The 19,542-nt window shown below is 34.9% G+C and overlaps 1 long non-coding RNA gene across 2 annotated transcripts in view; it reads left to right on the forward strand.

Moving 5' to 3' along the window:
• The window catches only part of LOC145663649 (uncharacterized), a 148,008-nt gene extending 130,888 nt beyond the window's left edge, over positions 1 to 17,120 (forward strand). The window contains exons 2-3 of one of the 2 annotated variants that reach the window (XR_014127212.1): positions 7,244 to 7,335; positions 17,018 to 17,120. This is a non-coding gene — a long non-coding RNA (uncharacterized LOC145663649). Of the gene's footprint in view, positions 1 to 7,243; positions 7,336 to 11,070; positions 11,300 to 17,017 lie in introns of those variants that run through there. The other variant, XR_014127211.1, reaches the window with a different exon arrangement.
• The last annotated feature ends 2,422 nt before the right edge of the window (positions 17,121 to 19,542 follow it).

Consider the following 19,542-nt stretch of genomic DNA (forward strand, 5'->3'; position numbering starts at 1 on the left):
AGAGGGACACTGCTCTCATCACGTCTCGTCTCGATAGCGAGACCACAAGAGACTTTTTATAACAAGCTCAGCTCGGCTCGGCTCAACTGAAAAGATGGCTCTAGCTGGCTTACTTGGGGTGAACCATAGGCTCGAGCTAGCTTGGTAGGAATGAGCCATTTGCTCGGTTCGGCTCAACTGAGCAGAGTCGGTTGGGTGAGCTGTTGGCTCGGCTCACTTCTCGGTTCGGGTCAATAGTGAATGAGCTGTCAGCCGAGCTGCTCGAGTCGTTGACAATTCTAAACCCGGGCCGAGCAGTTTGAAGATATTTGGCCAGTGCCCTATAAATTTAACAGTGTTTGGCTCGAGCCCGAATAGTCAACCTAGACCCTCAACCCAAATTCAGAAGCTCGTGAGCAAGTCCTTGACTTCACGACTACCGAGGTTGGCAGTCAACTAGTTTTTTAGTATTCAAATACAAACCGCCTATCTTTCTTTTTATATACAGTGTTGTTATAATTAATAATAATAATAATAATAATAATAATAATAATAATAATAATAATAATAATAATAATAATAATAATAATAATAAGTTGTAGTAGTAGTAGTGTCATTGATAATAATTATACTGTCTATGTAATATACTTGAAGAATGTACTCGAAACTTGACCCCAATTCAAGTCGAGTTGGAGGAAATTTTTCGAGTCGAGTTCTCGGGTCGAGCTCAAAGATGTCTGTTTCTAGTCGAATCGCGTGTCAAAGAAAACTCGCTCGTGTCCATTCCTACGAGTAACGCAGTATGGCATTTTATCAATGTTACATTATATGAAAAATGTTCATATATCAAGTAAAAATTTGTCCTTGCATTTACATAAAGCGATTCAGAACGTACAATAATAATAATAATAATAATAATAATAATAATAATAATAATAATAATAATAATAATAATAATAATAATAATAATAGTAATAATAATAATAATAATAATAATAATAATAATAATAATAATAATAATAATAATAATAATAATAATAGCGGTAGTAATAGTAGTAAGGAAAATTGAAGTCATATTTTTTTTCACATTTTTAAGGTTTCGGACCTAAAAGTAACGCGTTAGTAACGTGTTACTTTCGAAATAAAGTAACAGTTACTTTTTGGTGGCAAGTAACGCGTTACATTTTAAGAGAAAGTAAAGTAACTTGTAACGCGTTACATTTTTACAAGTAACTTACCCAACACTGGGTGTAAGACAGGGTGACCGTGGTTATTAACACTAGTCCCAAAATAGGGATTGCAATGTTTCTCTGTATGTGGCAAGAAACGTCAGATGCCATCTCTTGCTGACACTGCTATAGTTATCTAGAACATCAGTATGAGCACCATCATTGTCAAGGCACAATATGAGGCGGCGCTATCTCCTGTGTGATCTTTTTGAATACCTCCCTAACAGCTTGCTCTAAATCTTCAGTTGTCTGATATTGTTGTTTCGAGACACGTGGTTTAACTATTTCCCACAAGGAATTGTCACACGACTTATCTCCTGGGAGGCCGCTCGATCGGTGCTGGCTATTCACTGACCCATTTACCCTATCTACCCTTCCTCCCTATCTATCTCTAGGGTAACACCTTATCCAAGAATGGCCAAACAAGAAGAGTGTAGTGAGCTGAAGCTCCATCTTGTCTTTACAGGCTTTTCTTGCTCCGAAAAAGAACTCCCGTATTCGTACAAGGTCAATAAATTGCACCTTCGTCTGAAAAGAGAACTTTGCCCGTGGAATCGTCACAATATATATATATATATATATATATATATATATATATATATATATATATATATATATATATATATATATATATATATATATATATATATATATATAGCATGGTTCATGATGTCTTCGTCGCATTTTATGTCATCACTCAACTCAGTTACGAATGATGGCCTAAAAGATTTAAATTCAGGACCTTTTTCATGTGTGTCAGCATAGTAGTTTTTCGAACTCTAAGCTCATAAGATCTTTTCCGCAACGATTTTTTTTTAGAGGGGGAGATCTCGCCACTGCTGCATATGTTTCTTGTCATGTTGATTGTCGACCTGTCCTCTTCTTATCCAAAGAAGTGTCGTTCGCTTCGGCGGAGCTCTTTATTGAATCGTGCTGCAAAGTAACGTTGCACATCTTTCATGGTTTTCAAGGTGTGTGGACGTTTATAAGCCCATACACTTGCCAGAACACGTTTTTCCACACTGTAGGTACTTGTGTTAGCTATGTGAAGGGGACTTGGAGAATATATACGCAGACACGTATAAAGAAAAACGGAGGTGTCAGTCATCTGAAAAGAAAATGAAATAAAAGCACACATACATACAAACAAAAAAGGAGGGGCAGGACTTTTTGATCATACTGTACATTTAATAATAAGTATTTGTAAAAGTTCTTCCCCATTCTGTTTCACAATAGCATTTTGGGGATAACACTATATTCTTAACATAAGAAGTACTGGGTTGCGGTGGGTCAGTGGTAGTGCATTCACTTCTGGTTCGTGGGGTCTCTGGTTTGGTCCCAGCTCTCGCAGAGTGAAATTTGTGGTTCTATCGTTTCCTTCCACTTTCTTTATTCCACCATTATAATCATCTATGTCTTTATAATCGTCTCCCTTAGCCTCGGTGGATAATAATTGGACGTTAAACTAATATAAAATAAAAATTAAAAACTGCTCAGAGTCAACAATAGAAAGAAGCAATAGAAATTCGTTTAAATTATAAAAGTTTGAATTTACTTTATTTGTTCCAATAATTTAAATATATATTACCATGAAAACACTAATTTTTATGTTAAGAATATAATGTTATCTCATCTGCGCCAGTATAAAACACCTTTTTGGAGGTGAACTTCAACTTCAACTAATGTTATCTCCAAAATATGGACGTAAGGTGAGTTGATAATACTTTCTTTCTTTTTTATTCATATATTTTGACTAATTCATTTGCAAAATTTACGATAAAGTGTGCAGAATTTGGATTCTTAAAGGAAAATAAATATGCGGGATTTTCAATAGTTAATATTTTTCATAAATAATAATGTAAGTGCAGCCTACGTATCTACGACGAGATTTCAATTTAATCTTACTATAAACCAATAGCACTATGGAACAATGAAAATTTACATATATTGGAGTAGACTTTTGATGAAAATTTGTATGCATGGACATATCATCGGATATAGTAAAATTTGGCGGTAATTCTCATTTGAAACTGAATATGATTGTCCTAATCTAATAGTTGGAAAGATGAACATAAATGCAGCTATGGTAGAGATTAGGTGTAACATCTATTACGGTAATTATTGAAAACTTACATATTTCAGTGGTGGGACACAGAATTTTAACAAAAGGGATTCAAGCACAATCTCATATCCTTTCAGTACAAATGACCAATTTTATTTTTCCAAAATACCTTTCTCAATGTGGGATTTAAATCCAGAAAATTCCCCCTTGCGTACGCCACTTACAGATTTACCTGTACTTTATAATAAATGATATAGTTCGCCTTCACGAGCCACCGAGAAGAAGGACTCGTTTACGGGTGTTTTGCGACAGATTGTATTGATGGAGCTTTCGGGTCTTCGTTATGTCAAGAGTATCAAGATTAAGATTGAATATTTATCGCGACAGATGGTGTAACTATCGGCATAGCTATGTAGCATGTCTTTCAAATTTGATATGAATTTATATTACTTGTCTCTGCGACAGACGGCATTGATTCCAAAGTGTATCAACTTTTCACGATAGATGGTGTTGATGCAGCTGTGGTTTATCTGGGTAGGCGTGTTATGCTATTCGAGGAATTTTCTTTTGAAAATTAAAGTATGCAGCAAATTGTGAAGTTTACAATTCTGTGGTGTTTTTGTTTAACCCTTAAGTACTCGCGCGGGATGTACCCAGACCCCTAAACAGAACAGGTAAAATTTGTGTTACTAGCCAGAAGTCCTGATGAAAAAATATAACAATGTCTCAAAACGAGTACAAAAAATCTAATTGCAGAAAATACTTTTAAAAACATGTCTAGATTTATGCTACATTGTCTTAATTATTTTAAAAAATATTTTTGTTGTAAGAAAGTAATATCAATTTGGGGCTCTACTGGACCCCTGTGCGAGTACTGCTGTCACCAAAAAGGGCGCGAGTACTGCTGTCACCAATAAGGGCGCGAGTACTTACGGGTTAAGAGGGTAGAGGGCTAGACATAGTTTTATTGACCATGAGCTTGGCTATCGGCTCAGACGATTGTTGATCTATTTCATAAAATGCTTATATTGTTTGGGAGTTAGGGAGTGCCCTTTCAAGTATGGAAGCGAAAAGAAACACCTGGAAAAAAAATCTTTTCGTCCTGCATGGGCGGAGTTAGGAATTGTCTGCTGGGGGTTAGGCAGTGGGGGGCAGACCTTTTGGTCGGTCTCGGAGGTTTTTAAAATGGAAATATCTGTTTCTTGCACCAAACTCTACGTATATTACAGAATCATTTGTATAAGAAAAGTGGACCTGTAGTTCGCCTAGGAACATAATCAATTTTTATCAGCAGTAAAACTGTCAAAAGGGCATTAGCAGCCACGAGTGGTCTGTCGATGAGTCGGATGTTGCCACCCTATTATACAGTTAGCCGCTATCTACAATCACAAAGAGGAACAAGTAAGACTGGCCTATTCTTCCTAAGACTGGCCTTTTATACAAACGAACACAAAAATCAAAGTAGGAATAAAATACAACTCATTTAACGAAGTAAATTCCTCTCATATTATTATTATTATTATTATTATTATTATTATTATTATTATTATTATTATTATTATTATTATTATTATTATTATTATTATTATTATTTCTTGTTGATGTTTTCTTGTGCAACTCAGAATCAATCTCACATAAAGCACTAGACCAGGAATCTCCAAACTACGGCCCACGGACCAACACTGGCTCGCGAGCACCATCAATCCGGTCCACCACAGTTTATTTTGATTAAATCTTAAAATTTACTAAGTAAATTATAGAAAATAAGGCAGATATTTTATTCGACCAAATAAGAGACAAATTAACTGACATACATAATGAAATTCGACATTTTAACAGCAATTAAGGATATGAAATTTATCCTAAAACTTCAATGAGTAACATACATAAGTAATTTACATAATGAAATTCAACATTATAATTACGATTAATGAGACTTGTGTATGTAGTTCTAATTTTCCGTTGGCAATTGTCCAGTTGTGGTTCAAATTTACTAGTGGGTATTATCAAGAATGACTTCAAGTTCAAATGCTCATCAGTTAACTTGGATCTGTGATTTTTTGTTTTTTTAATATTTCATTTGGAGAAGTTTTTTCCACACAGATAAGCAGTTCCGAAAATAGAAAGAATTGAACGAACAAATTTATGCAACTGATCAATCTGTGTAAGTGGAAGACTCTTGGAGAATTTCACCAGTGATGATTAAAAAAAAAAAAAAAAAAAAGCTATACTGCAAATCAATCATTTCTATTTGAAGTTCTGGGTCAAACACTTTTATATCAGCGTTAAAAGGATTTTAAAAAATCTTAATGTCGTTTGCAATTGCATCAAAATTTGAAAAACGAGACTCAAAATTTATTTTTAAAGCGCTCAAACCTTCAATCGCAAAGTCTACCGGAAATGGAAACTCAGTTTGCTGACTGAATGTTTGTCATCTTTTAAAATGCGTTTATTTTTCAATTGGGATTAGGCGATTAGGGAGGGGGGAAAGAGGGGACAGTTGCCCCCCACTTTTTTGAAGTGACTCCTTAATGTATATAGTTTCATTTGAAAATGTAAAGTTATTGTATATATTACTGGTTTATAGAAAAAATGGTGCCATATAATATTTGCCGTTGCGTGAGTACCTATTGGTTACTTGTCTTCCCGTGGATTTAAGAAAGCTATAGGAATTGTGTTTAAATTGCAATTCAAAGCAATTACTGAGGGCTTGGTGGCTCAGTGGTAAAGCCTTCACCTCCGGTGCTTGGGGCCGCTGGTTCGATCCCAGCTCGCGCCGTGTGGACTTGGTGGTGAACAAACACCGTGCTCGTTGGTTTTCACGGGGTTCTCCCGTTTCCTCCCACTTTCTTCATTCCACCATTTCATTCATCTCTCATCATCACCGTCTCCTTTAGCCTTGTCAACATAACTGTGGGTTGTAAAATTCAAAGATTCTAGTTTTTTCAAAGCAATTACTATTGCAATTGTGTATTTCTTTAAATGTCGTAGCATATGCTTGTAGTATTTACTATCTTTCATTTTCTAAGAGTAATAACACACATTTAATGGCATGTGTGGAAGTTGTTCATTAATTCCCAATTTCAATATAATTTCTACAAAACAAACCTCATTATTCACCACTATACTTAATATTATCCTTTCTATTTATTTGTTTTGCAATTTTTTATTAAATAATCTGAATGAAATCTCTTCTTACAGTTTCGTTGTTTAGTACCTACTTGCGTTGCTCTTGTCAATTTATTTAATAAAATATGAAATAAGATATACGGTATTTTAACTGAAAAAGATAGTATCCTATTAGAAACAACAGTAAAACTAACATTGATAAGCAAATATTCAGATCATGTCTTGCCCCCCATTTTTAAAGTCCAATCGCCGTCACTGATTAAAACAAAACATTTTTGTCGAAAGAATTTAACGTAAGAGTATAAATGAGGCAGAAGCTGGTTTTCTCTTAGTAATTTTAAATTAGTCATTCATAGGTTTAGTTAAGTCTGTATAAATTGCTAACTTTCCTAACGACTCGTTGTTGAGCAACTCAGCCCTAGGACGATTCTTCTCTTTCAAGAAAATTTCGATGATTCTTCGGAGTTCAAAAAATTGTGTCAGAACTTTTTCCCAACTTAGCCAACGTACTACAGTATAATATGATATATGACAAAGAATCCTTGTAAAACACACGGCGAAATTTCTATTGTATTTGTATAACACTTCATACTACACATAGATTGTATTTTTCCTTCAATCAAAGTCATTTTTGTTTAAGCTACACCCAGCACCAAATTCACAAATTTACTATTACTTTCGCAAGTTTAGTTAACCAGAAAGTCCGTTTGTTGAAATGTGTAATAAATATTTAAAAGCTGTCAATTACAATTTGGACACCCTGTATTATTCAGACTTTTTAAACATTAAATAAATTACTTTAAGCTGCATACTAATTATTACTTTTTTAAAATTTTATTTCCAGATTGTGCCTCATTTAAGGAATGTTATTCCTTCCGCTGGCGAAAGAATCTGTCTTGGTCCGAGTGGGTCACGTGTGCTGCTTAGGCAGCTTTGGTAAGCTCTTTATCAAGTAGAATAAAATAAGTGTGTTTCTTCTATTGACCTTTATTTGCAGGTTAGCAGTGATGATGACAAAATTATTAAAGGCATCATGTTCACATTAGCATATCGACAACATGAATACAAAATTTCAATTAACATAATTGTCCATAGTAGAATTAATTTTTAGTACTTCTTTTCAGTATTGTGTCCATATGAAACGTACTGACAGTTTGATGAGATTCTGAGATTCGAATCAGTGTAGAGTTCCATGTCTAAGGTTAGCGTACGCGCTTTCAGTCGGCGCGATTCGATTTAGATTGACTGTCCGTGAAACTACAGGGGGGTTAAATATTTCAATCGGCTCCAAATTTTACCAAATCATACATGAAGACCTAGGCGTGTATTAGCGAAATTCTTGTAGAGGATTCTCATACAGTTCCAGAAGGGCGCTCATGGCACTATCAGCAGGGAATTGAAGAAAACGGAAGCCAATGATCCGAAAATTCTGAGCACAATCGTCACACAAAATGAATTATGGGTTTACGGATACAGAAAACCGAGCTAATGTTGTCAAATTGGAATCACCAAGACCCAGAAAATCCAGGCAAGCCCGATACCGGTGAAAGTGCTACTGTGTTGTCTTTTATTGATATGTTTGGGATCGTACATTGCAAATTTCTTCCATGTGGCCAAACTATCAATAAGGAGATCTACGCAGCTGTGTTACGAGGATTACGCGATTTCGTTCGACGTAAACATCCGGACAAATGGACTATGACATACTTAAGGAGTGGTGTTCGACTTCTTGCTCAAAGACAACATCGCCGTCAAACACCATTGCTCCTAGTCATTGGATCTAATTCGATGTGACTTTTTCCGTTCCCCTACTGTTGATGATTGTGTTCGAAGGATCAATCCCCGTTGATGTCAATTCTAGGAATCATCGTTAATTTTATTTATTTTTTATGTAAGCACATTATTGATGTAGTCTCAAACTCTCTGAGCGCTATTGTAACTTCTTTTTTTTCTAATTTTCTCTGTACAATAAAATCAGGTACATTATGTAGACTTTTCTCATTCTCTCCTGTCATTGCATCCCTCTGCCTGTATTTTGCTTCCCCATGTGTCAGATTGTGAGAAATACAATGGAGTTACGATGGACAAGAATATAAAAAAAATGTTCGCAGACTCTCGTAATTTTTTATCACCGTCAGGAGTTTCATTCCGCCTTTTAGCTACATCAAGATTTCACCGGGTTCGATGACATCAAGCGAGGTTTCAAGAAAACGCATGTAACTGAGATTTATAACCTTCGTTGAGAACTCCCGAGATTACATCTATCTTCGTCATAATTGTAGGATGTGTTATACCAAGTACCAGTTTCCATATTTGGAATTGGAAGAGATCGAAGGCGGAATCCGGAAAACGAACCGAGAACAAAATTATCAACCAGAAGAAGGGAAAAAAGATTGGAGAACCAGATTTCGACGGATTCACATCAGCTCATCGATTAGCGAGATAATGGATCTTCACCTGCAAAGCAAGATGATGTGTCAAACTGAGATTTGGAAACTCTTACGCCAAACACGTTAAAAGTACATCCTCAAAGTAATTCACATCTCTATACCTTAACCCTTAGTCTGCAGTGCTTTTTCAAAGAGTCAATGTGTTCATGTTTTATTTAAAATTCTAAAACATCAAATCAGATCCCCTAGTAGATTATGTGTTACTTTTGGCATACGGCTGTCAAGTCTGTTAAATCTTTAAGTAAATGGTACTTTATGACATACTCATTTTATGTATAATAGCTTTAGATATAAATTTATAACATATCATTTAGGTTACATTTCACTATATTGAATCGTATTTAAAACTAAAGTATTGACGGGGCCGCGGTGGCTCAGTGGTAGAGCGTTTCACCATTTCATTCATTTCTCACAATCACCCTCTCCTTTAGCCTAACCGGCATAACTGTGGGACGTAAAACTCAAAGAATTCATTTCAACTAAAGTATTGACACTATTAAGGACCTTTAGGATAATACGACAAGGGAACACCGGCCTATTTCACAGTTTTATCAGATCATTTGCTGAAAGTACATGCAATGAATATGGAAATACAATGATATGAACATACAATGAATTAGACATCTTGGTTCCAAAACTAGCTATATAGACAAGATCATTACAAAAAAAAAAAAAAAAAAAAAAAAAAAAGTGATCATTATATCCAAAGTATTGTCCCTTAATACATCTTGGTGTATGTCCCTTGGTGCAAAAATCGATCTATTAATAAACAAAATCCAATTCTAGAGAAGAAGAGCAGAATGAAGTAAAATTATCTGAATGTAAAAACAGTAGATGAAAGTCATAAGTATATTGGAGTATTTGCTTGTCACCTTCATTTACATGCAGCAAGATAAATAGTTTCAAATATTGAACACAAATATTACTTTTATACTCGCAAAACATAAATGACGTTTCCGCTAACTTGTTTTGTTCATGTAAACAATTATTTCATGGTATGCAAATCCACTGAGAAAAATTAGTTTACTGGAAGAAGAAAAAATTGCCAAAGAAATTCGGGAGGACTGCAGATGCAGTGTCCCTAGTATATGCTATCCCTGGGATAAGGAGCCACCCGTACACATTTATTCATCTGACTCCCATCTGGAAATTGTAGTAATATTTTCACTGCATTATTTTATTGTTTCGGTCTATGAGTGTCTTACATTCCAATAACTTCACCAAACTTATTTTGGAAAACAAAAACAAAACGGCAAACCATAAACAAGAAGATCTATTGCAATTTCACATCACAAATAACAACCTTGTCTAATCGAGTTCTCTCCTCAGATTTCCAATGCACTAAAGGGTCATTCTGCTACTATAGAGTCTCAAACAATTGCTTGTTGCTATGAAAGTTATAACTTTTGCTATAATTCTATTATGATTTTGTTTACATCACTCATACACGCAAATCTATCTGCATATAGTACCAAGTAACTAGGAAACGACTACGTACATTGATGGAAGGAACAATTATTTTAGCGGCACGATTAGTTTTTCTACTTTTTCCGTACTGTGTACTGGCCCAACTACAACTCTGGGTGGCGTAGCTAAAAGAAACTTTTACCCAATAAACAGAGGTTTAAACTTTTTTTTTTTTTTTAAAAAAATATGAAATTAATGTTTTATCTGTTTACAATTAATTACTGTACTTGGGTCATTCAGAGTTTATTTCTATCATACTTGAAAGCAAAAGGTGTTTTGGAAAATACAGTATTTAAAAACAGATAAGACTTTGATATGTTGGGCGATTAGTGTGTTCTGTCTTCCTGTCAGAGATTTCGCACAATATTAACTACTAAATGTAAATATTTACTATTGTTTGTTTTCATTAGAATTTTAGCCTGAAAATAATGAATATACAAAATAATTTATTCAGATATTAATAATTTTTAAGAACTTGAATTTACGAAGGCTTGCTCAAACATTAGTAACAAATATGTTTTCTCGTCTACTAGTAAAATATCTGTGTTGCATACTCATCGACAAAATCACTTTGATGTTTTATACTTACTGATGAGCTATTTAATCTTAAGTACCATAAAGCAGAGAACGATTCTCAGCTAATAATCAATTTCTTCCAAAATGTGATGATGGTACCACTGAGTGATTGATATTTTAATTGAAATACCTAATGTTTTTAGATGTGTAGGTTCTTTCAAGCGTTCTGTATTTACAGGCAGATTCTCATTCGTCAGATCTACCAACCAAAGGTCTTTGTTTAAATCCAAAAAGAAATGGAAATTCCTTGAGGAAACAAGAAGGATGGAATAAGTTACAAGTGTTTTCAAGGAGTAATGGATCTAAACTTACTCTGGTCACATCCTTGATATTATGGAATTAAAAAAAAAAAAATTGATATTCTTTGTGACATGAGTACAAAACCTACAGAGATAACTTGTGATGCAGAGGGAAATTGTTTACATATAGTCCTTAAATTACGTCTTCAAGAAATGCTTGGATTGGATGATTAAGAGAATAATATACGTTTAACTTCAAATTATAGGAAGAAATTAGTAAAATATACTAAAAAATATAGTTCGATAAAGCAGATAGCTTCGATATGATCATGAGTAACACAATGAACACTTCTTTGAAACAGATACGATAACTCCTTGCTTTGAATGCAGTGACCTCATGTAATGCAGTGACCATATATTAAAAAAAAGTTTGTTAATTTTAAGACGGGTTCCATAAATCTTGTGATTCATTTATCAGAAGATTGTAACGGAACTAAATTTGGAGAAGAAACATTGAATGTGAAACTATTGCGTTTGCAAAAACAGTTGTTCTTCTAATTTCAAAGGAACTTACTAGGTTTCAAATATAAAAGAAACTAAAACTGTGTAAATTGATAGTATATATATCACACATCAAGACAATTTTTTGCTAAAGCGGAATTGCCAATAAACGTCAATGCAAAGTGAAAAACAAGTCAACTCAAATAAGCAATCAGAAGAATCTAGAAAAGATGAACTTGAAAGAATATACAACTATACACAACCATCGTCAGCACAATATTTGTCTTGGTTTTTCCTTGGACATACGTTGTTAAAGACTGAAAAATATATTCTCAATCAATTGTAAACTACATGGACAAGAAGTTCCGATATGCGATGAAATACTTCGAAAACTTCATAACACACTTACGCCAAAACAACATTTTCTACAAAATATTTTATGACTAGTTGCATGTGAACAGTATTCACAAAAACTAAAACTAAAAAAAAAAAAAAAAATAATAAAATAAAATAAAATAAAAAAATGAGATTTAGATTGAGAAGACAGTGTTCACACAAAGAAGAATCTACAACAGTGACGTGGCGTGACATTTTGACGATTGTTACCGGTTGCTGATACTACAAGTAACTCTTGTTTCTCAATAACAGAAAATCTAGGACTCACTTTTTCTTTCAGAGTATTAACCATTTCAAACTATAGGCATTGGCAAAGGGGTCAAATCCCACTTCATTTACTCTTGACCTTTTTGAACAATGTGACTCTTGAGGTTCTTTCATTTTTTTTAATAAATATTATTGAAACTGTCTCCCAATGATCTTAGACTTTTTCAGATTCAACTGTTTTCTTTCTGCAGTAACCTACATCATGCTTTTTTTTTTTTTTTTTTTTTTTTGTAAGATATTGAACAAGATTTCTTATCTTGATGCTATAACAGAAAACAGTTCAAGTAAAAAATTGAAGTCAAAACTTTGAAATATTTGATAGAATTTTGCTACACAAACTCTGGTTTGAGAATCCTATTCGTCCGTTTTATCCATCATGGATTTAAAGACTCCTAACAGTTTATCTTTCAAGACATACAGCACATCATTTACCCTACTTTTATAGTTCCATACCCTGTATTTGAGACTGTTGGGATACTTTTGTTGACTAAATAATCCAGAGAATTTGTTCTTTTTGAAGACTTCGAGGAAGAAGAACCAAGTCCCAACACAATTTAAAAAAACAACTTATACCCTTTTCCAGTAGCGTAACTTGAAGCTTCAGTGCCCCCGCAACCTAGTTATGCGCCCCTAATTTCGATATATTTTGCGACCCTGGAGCTCGTGCGCCCCTCCCCTCCGCCACGAGGGTTGCGGGGGTGCTATTTACGTCTGTGCCCTTTTGTATAATCAACGGACTTTTCTAAAACTAAATTAAGTCTATGAGCATAAGAATGAAAATATAATTAACAAGAGGTTGAAGTTCCCTACCTCACCAACCATAACTGGAGTTTCATCGTATGTTTGAGCAACAAGTTTTCCGTATTGAAAATTAGTCAGACAGTCAAACTGCGGCACGATGAAGACGATTGCACAGTTCTTTTTCAACACATCAAACTGCATCAAAGTGCAAATTCAACTAGTGGGCTAGCGGCTAGAGTTGGAAATTTGTTGCATCGAAAGTTTTCTATACTAAATTAAAAACAAAATATTTTCAACTTAATTAGCATAAATCATAAATAATAATAATTACTCGAATTGGAAGGAGCGCGGGCAACATCTCTGCTTTGCTCTAATTATTACTATTTCCCCTTGCTCTTGAAACAGTTCCCATATAGCACAATGTGTTTCATCGATAGGCATTTCTATATATTTAATGACACTTCAGGGACTGACAACATCTTTGCTCCTTCAGGCATGAGATAACCATCTAAATTTATATATACTGTTTAAACAGAAATAAAATCTCAATTTAAAAAAAAAATAAAAAAATAATGCCCGTAAGCTCAAATTAACATTCAATGAGAAACTTTATTTTGAACCAAAGTAAACCTATATTAAATTTTTGTTAGAATATCTTATGCAATATATTCTTCTTATTCACTGTTGCTGTATTATTCAAATTTAAAGATAACGTATTAACATACAAAAGTGTAAAAATGATAGATTAACATATAAATAATGCACTGGAACATCAGTTTCCAGTAGTACGTGTTAAATGCTATTAGTATGAAAAACCTGCTACTTATATTTGTCCGAAATTGTATGCTGTTAAGACAGTGAAATAACCTTATGAATACTGAAATTGCAGCCAAGTTTCTATCCTTAGAATGGGGAAGCAAACGAAACAGTATAGTAGAATTACCGCCCGCTCGATCCTCTACAGCGAGAGGAGAGCGAATAGACTCCTAAGTGGGCGGTGAGTAGAATATACATGTTGATGATATTCTAGATTCTCCTTGTTTTGACAGGGAACGTTCCTATTTTTTCCTGTTCCACTCAGCCGAACGGTAACATAAGGGCTATTCCGAAAATCCAAATACGAGCTCACAGGATGCTTCTGGCTGGCACAATAAAAGGTGCTTCTGGAGTGAACGAACGCTATCGGGGTTCGCGTTACCTCTGAAATCTGCGGTATCAACAACAGCTGCTCCTATTTGGTGTTGGCATGTTGCATTCGTTCACAATATAAATGAAGCATAGGCCATCCAAACTTTTTTTTTAAAAAAAAAAGAAAGAAAGAAAGAAAAAGGAAAATGTAAACATCTTCCCACGTCGATAATGAAATTTGAAGATATATGAAAACAACGAAAAACTAACATTTTTACCGTTACCGCCGGTAACAACGGTAATATGCACTACACGTCCCTGATCTACAATAAACAAAGTTGCTTCTGAACACTTAGTAAATGATTGTAGAGACATCGAACAACTCCTAGCAATTATTTTAGGGAAGGTGTTCTAATGTTGCACTGCTTATGATTGATGGTTCAACACTCTTTAACCACTTCAAGACTTTCCTATTCACTCTTTATAGTGCACCTGAGATCATTACACTCAATATTACATGCAATTACCAGAAGATTATAACATAACATCTTCAAAGAGCTGAAACATCCAACACGTGCAATGAATTGTTGCTGTTACTGATGGTGGATTTTGAAACCAGTTTCTACGTTAGAACTGCAGTTCGTGCCTGTTTTAAGTACTATGGATGTCAGTAAGTATAATGTTAAGTCTAAATATTAATTTACGGTAGCATCTTTCTCTTTATTTTCAGAACAAGAAACAAGTCGGTTGAAGAGGCAGATATTATATACATATATATATAACCATTTGAATTGTGTTTCAGGAAAGTCGCTGAGCAAGTTCAAATTTATGGCAGTTCCAGACTTTCACCAAATTCTTTCGAAATGACTTTCCCGAAGTGAAGAGTTAGTTAAATCGCTTTCACGCTTACCCGAAATATGTGATTTCATCTTATTTGGTGGAAATTGTTAGGCATGCAAAAGAAAGAATTTAGAAGACACCAGTTAAAAGCTATTAGTCAATTTTACACACATTTTGCTTTCACCAGTAAAATTTTCCTTAAAATTGTCCAGTAGCACAGCCCAACGCCCTAAACTCTCTGATCTATCGATATCTGTGTAATCATTGCTGAACTTGGCCAATACTTAGATAAGATGGGTGGGAAAGCAGATGGTGTTGGCATTGTTCTTTTTTACTTAGCGTTTACCCCTCATCTACCGGCAGCCATGACCTGGTGCAGTGCCATACAGTGAATGTCGTCGCCATACAATGTCGTATTTCATCTATATAAATTGGGGATAGAACATGTTGAGAATAAGCAGCATTAATTTTGACTTGTGTTTTGGCCTTTTCTCTATATTAGAAGAAAGTAAAAATCATAAAACCTTGCAGACAGTTTGTAGCCTCAATTTGTGAAGGATTGTATGACTCACTGTAATTGGGCCACAAGTAACCGTTTGACTGTAACATGGTGAGGCAGTAAATCCTCATAGACAGATATATCTGGGATCTTTAGTGCAGATCTTGTAAGTTCCACTGATGTCCTCTTTGGATGCAATTCCTTTTGTAATAAGAGTTGTAGAGAAGGATGCTGTGCATAACATTTAATTAAATGACTAACAGTGGCCCGTCTCATGACAAAGCCATTATTTTGAAGCTGTTCTATTATGAAGGATATGCTAAAATTTCCATGGGTCAGAGCCATGACGTATCTTCTTATCAACATTTTGCCTACTACAAGACCTTCACTCTGCTACATAAATGAGAGATTGATTTACGTTGCGTACAGTTTTCTTGCTCTGTAAAACCCAATTAGACAGGTGTCACTGTCTTCAAGTTGTTCGGATGAAAAAATGATCAGCTTCTGTACTGGAGTGGAGGGAGGAGCGAACTCAGTGCTTTGAGCTAACTACACAGGTTGTGTTTGTTGGAGAAGGTCTTTTAACTCTATTTATAGTTTACTTTTATTAGTTATTTTTATTAGTTATTCATTTATTGAATTCTATGACCCATGATTTTGACTGACGAGATAAAGAAAGCATGTAAAAGCAACTGCAATAAAAAAAATGATGTAAAAGTTATCCGTTGATTTCTAAATTGTTGATATTGAGAATGTTGAATCTCAATTTAAATCTAATACAGTGAAACCTGTCTTTAGCGGAATCGAGCGGGACTCGCAAAAATTTCCCTTAAAGTCAGATTTCCGCTTAATGGGGGTAGAATTATCCTTTAAAAAGTATATGCTTGTAACAAACATACTGGGAAAACATATTGCTGTGCGTACGTTGTTCAATTACAGGTACTTCTTTCTTCTACAAATTAATACACAAAATCTCTTCAAATGAACATAAAATATGCTTGGCTTTTATTTTTTCCAATAGTCAGTATTGATTTCTGTATATATTGCTGTTTGGCTGCTAAATTTTCCGCACACACTTTAGCCTCAGATACTACATTTACTAAATCAGTGACATTTTTCCGCAGGGAAAATTGTCCAGAAATATTTAACAAAGGAACGAAGAATTTATTGCAGATAGTGTAATGTATATGTTTGCCCCTCACAGGATGTCTAAAAATTTTCTAAACGCTGTAATCCGGAATTCAGAATTTTCCTTTAAAGGTTTATTTTGCCTTCCGTTGTCCACATAACACAGTTTCCACTTAATGAAGGAATGTTTACACGTTTTTTTACTCCAAAATTCATGAGACCTTGAAATGTTTCCGTTTAAGACAATTTTCGGTCTAATAAGGAGTCTGTTGAAGACGGGTTTTACTGTAGTAAACAAGTTAAGAAAACTCTTACAGAGAACGTAAAACTTCTTAAATATCATTGAATAAAGTGAACAAAACTTTAAAATATTTTATTCCTTTTAGGTTTTAGATATCTTCAAAGAAACTATGGATATATGATCTTAATCTTGGACATTATCTTGGAATTCTACATAAAGAAGAGTAAGATGTATCTCTTCCCTCTCAAGTAAGTAAGTTTTCTCTTTATCTTTGTTTAATTATAGACATTCCTTCTACTCCCACTAAACGCGAAATCTCGGTTTCGATTACAAAGGGTGTAATTTTTATGTATATTTTTAAAATGTTACTTATATTCTCGAGAATCTCAACGTCTTATGTTTATTTCTATTAACAATTGTAACGTGGAGGTTGGGTTTCACGTTACTTCCTGGGTTCTGTCTCATGCTCGGGCGATATTTTGTAATAATAATAGGTATTTTTAGTTTTACATATGGAACGGACAAATACAATTTAGTAATTTGTCATGCTTCCATCTAGCCAAATGGCCTTCTTGAATGTCTTTCATGAAATATGGTACCGAGCTCGATTCATGACGAATGTATAGAATTCTTTTGTTGTCTCACCATTATGAGGCAATCGGGACCATTGGATTAAAAGATAACAAATCCCAATCTATACAGAATGAAACAACAACGAAATGATGTGAAGGGCTGACCACACACCAATCAACTGAAATCCGTCTAATCGGCCATAATACTTCGTGGGTTGAAACGATAGAAAGAAAAAATAGTAGTGGTTATTATCCATTTAGCTATATTATTAGTTGGTTGGGTTGAGATTTAGCTTCCCTCTCAGCATCAAAGCTATATGAGACATGAACCTAGAATGTGTGCTCCAGACCGCATGATCTCCAGCTGGGAATCGAACCCGGGACTTGAGCATCGAAGATGCGTATAGCCACGAGAGAGCTTAGCGATATTATTAAAATCACTAATTCTACATAGTATAGGGGTTTGGAAAGAATTTAATCACTTACCAAGGAAAACAGAAAACACTTGAAAAAAAAGAGAGAATAAATGAAATGCAATAATTTTTTCGCTTGGTACGATCAAAATGTCTGCTCTTATGTCTGCAGGGAAACCACTCCCTATATTGCAGCCAATGGATGAGCCACAGTCACGCGTACGACGTCACAAACTCAGTAGATGTTTACGAAACAAACTGTGGTGCCCAGTCAGTCAAGATGAAGTGTATTGTTCAACAGGGTCGTTTGAAAATACATCATGGAGACCACACAATTGTGAGTGCTTACTCTTTACAAGCTTAAATTGAGACATTCTACTGTCTAGTCGCGAAAAACATCAACAGTACATTTTCTTGCCTGTGACTAGGGATTGATAACTGAGAACTACAGCAATCAACAAAAGGGATTTCTGATGAGCCCCTCAGTAATATCGTGGAAGAAAACCCTGGAAAAAGGGTTCGTGCCACTGCAGACGAGTTGGACGTAGACTCTACCACTGTCGTTCGCTGGCTTCCTGTAATCGGTAAGGAGGAACAGTTGGAGTGGCTGTCACATGAGTCGACACTGGGCGACAAGGATCCTCATCTGGAGGTGTGCAGTTCTCTGAGTGTACTTAATAACCGGGAAGGTTTCCTTCATCAGAGTGTCAATTGGATGAAAAATAGCTGTACTGCGACAACCACAGTCCGTCAGAACTGGATGGATCGTGATCAACGTCCAAACTCACCTCTCCACTCGCACCATGTTTTTCTCCATCAAGGTGAAACCGTCACTGTTCAACATTATAATGGAGAATTCCATCAAATCACCGAAAACTTGTCCACAACCATCCAGCAATGAGTGACAGACATGATATATTTCTGCTAAACTTTCATATTACGCTCGAAGGACGATGCAGACTCTCCATAAGTTGCAGTATGAAACCCTTCCTCACCAACCATATTCTACTGTTCTACTGACGTTTCTCCCACCGACTGTCGTCTCTTCTGGCATCTTGATCACTTTTTGGCAGAGAATTCATGATAATCGGGCGGTGAAATGTGCAGTTGAGAGCTTCGCATCGCAGACTCTAGCCTTGTTTCGTCATGAATATGCTGCTATAGCTGAAGACTGTTCTAACCAGGTATTTCTTCGGCCTTTGAAAGTTACATGTCAGCCGGAGATTTCAAGAGTCACCAATCCTATCTCTGTCTCTCTTTTCTCTTCTCTTCTCTTCTCTTCTCTCTCTCTTTATATATATATATATATATATATATATATATATATATATATATATATATATATATATATATATATGTGTGTGTGTGTGTGTGTGTGTGTGTGTGGTGTGTTTTGTCATGACGTCTGTTAGCAGCGAAGTACTTATATGTTTTTTTTTCCACCATCCACCTTGGAAACAGTTACATTGCTGTCGTTTCCATATTTGGGTAGGTAGTAAATATTACTTATAACAAAACTAATCCAAAGAACTAATCCCGTTTGGAATATTTGGATTTATCATTAACTATGTTCTCATATTTTAAATTGGATTAACTATAAGGAAACAAAAGAAACATTATGGGTTTTATGGTTTTAGTCCTTATAAACTTTTGCTTTATATTTTTAGTTCCAGTGTTCTTCCACA

The sequence above is a fragment of the Thermobia domestica genome, chromosome 11 (assembly GCF_964235325.1).
Source record: "Thermobia domestica chromosome 11, izTheDome1.hap1.1, whole genome shotgun sequence".
Lineage (NCBI taxonomy): Eukaryota > Metazoa > Arthropoda > Insecta > Zygentoma > Lepismatidae > Thermobia > Thermobia domestica.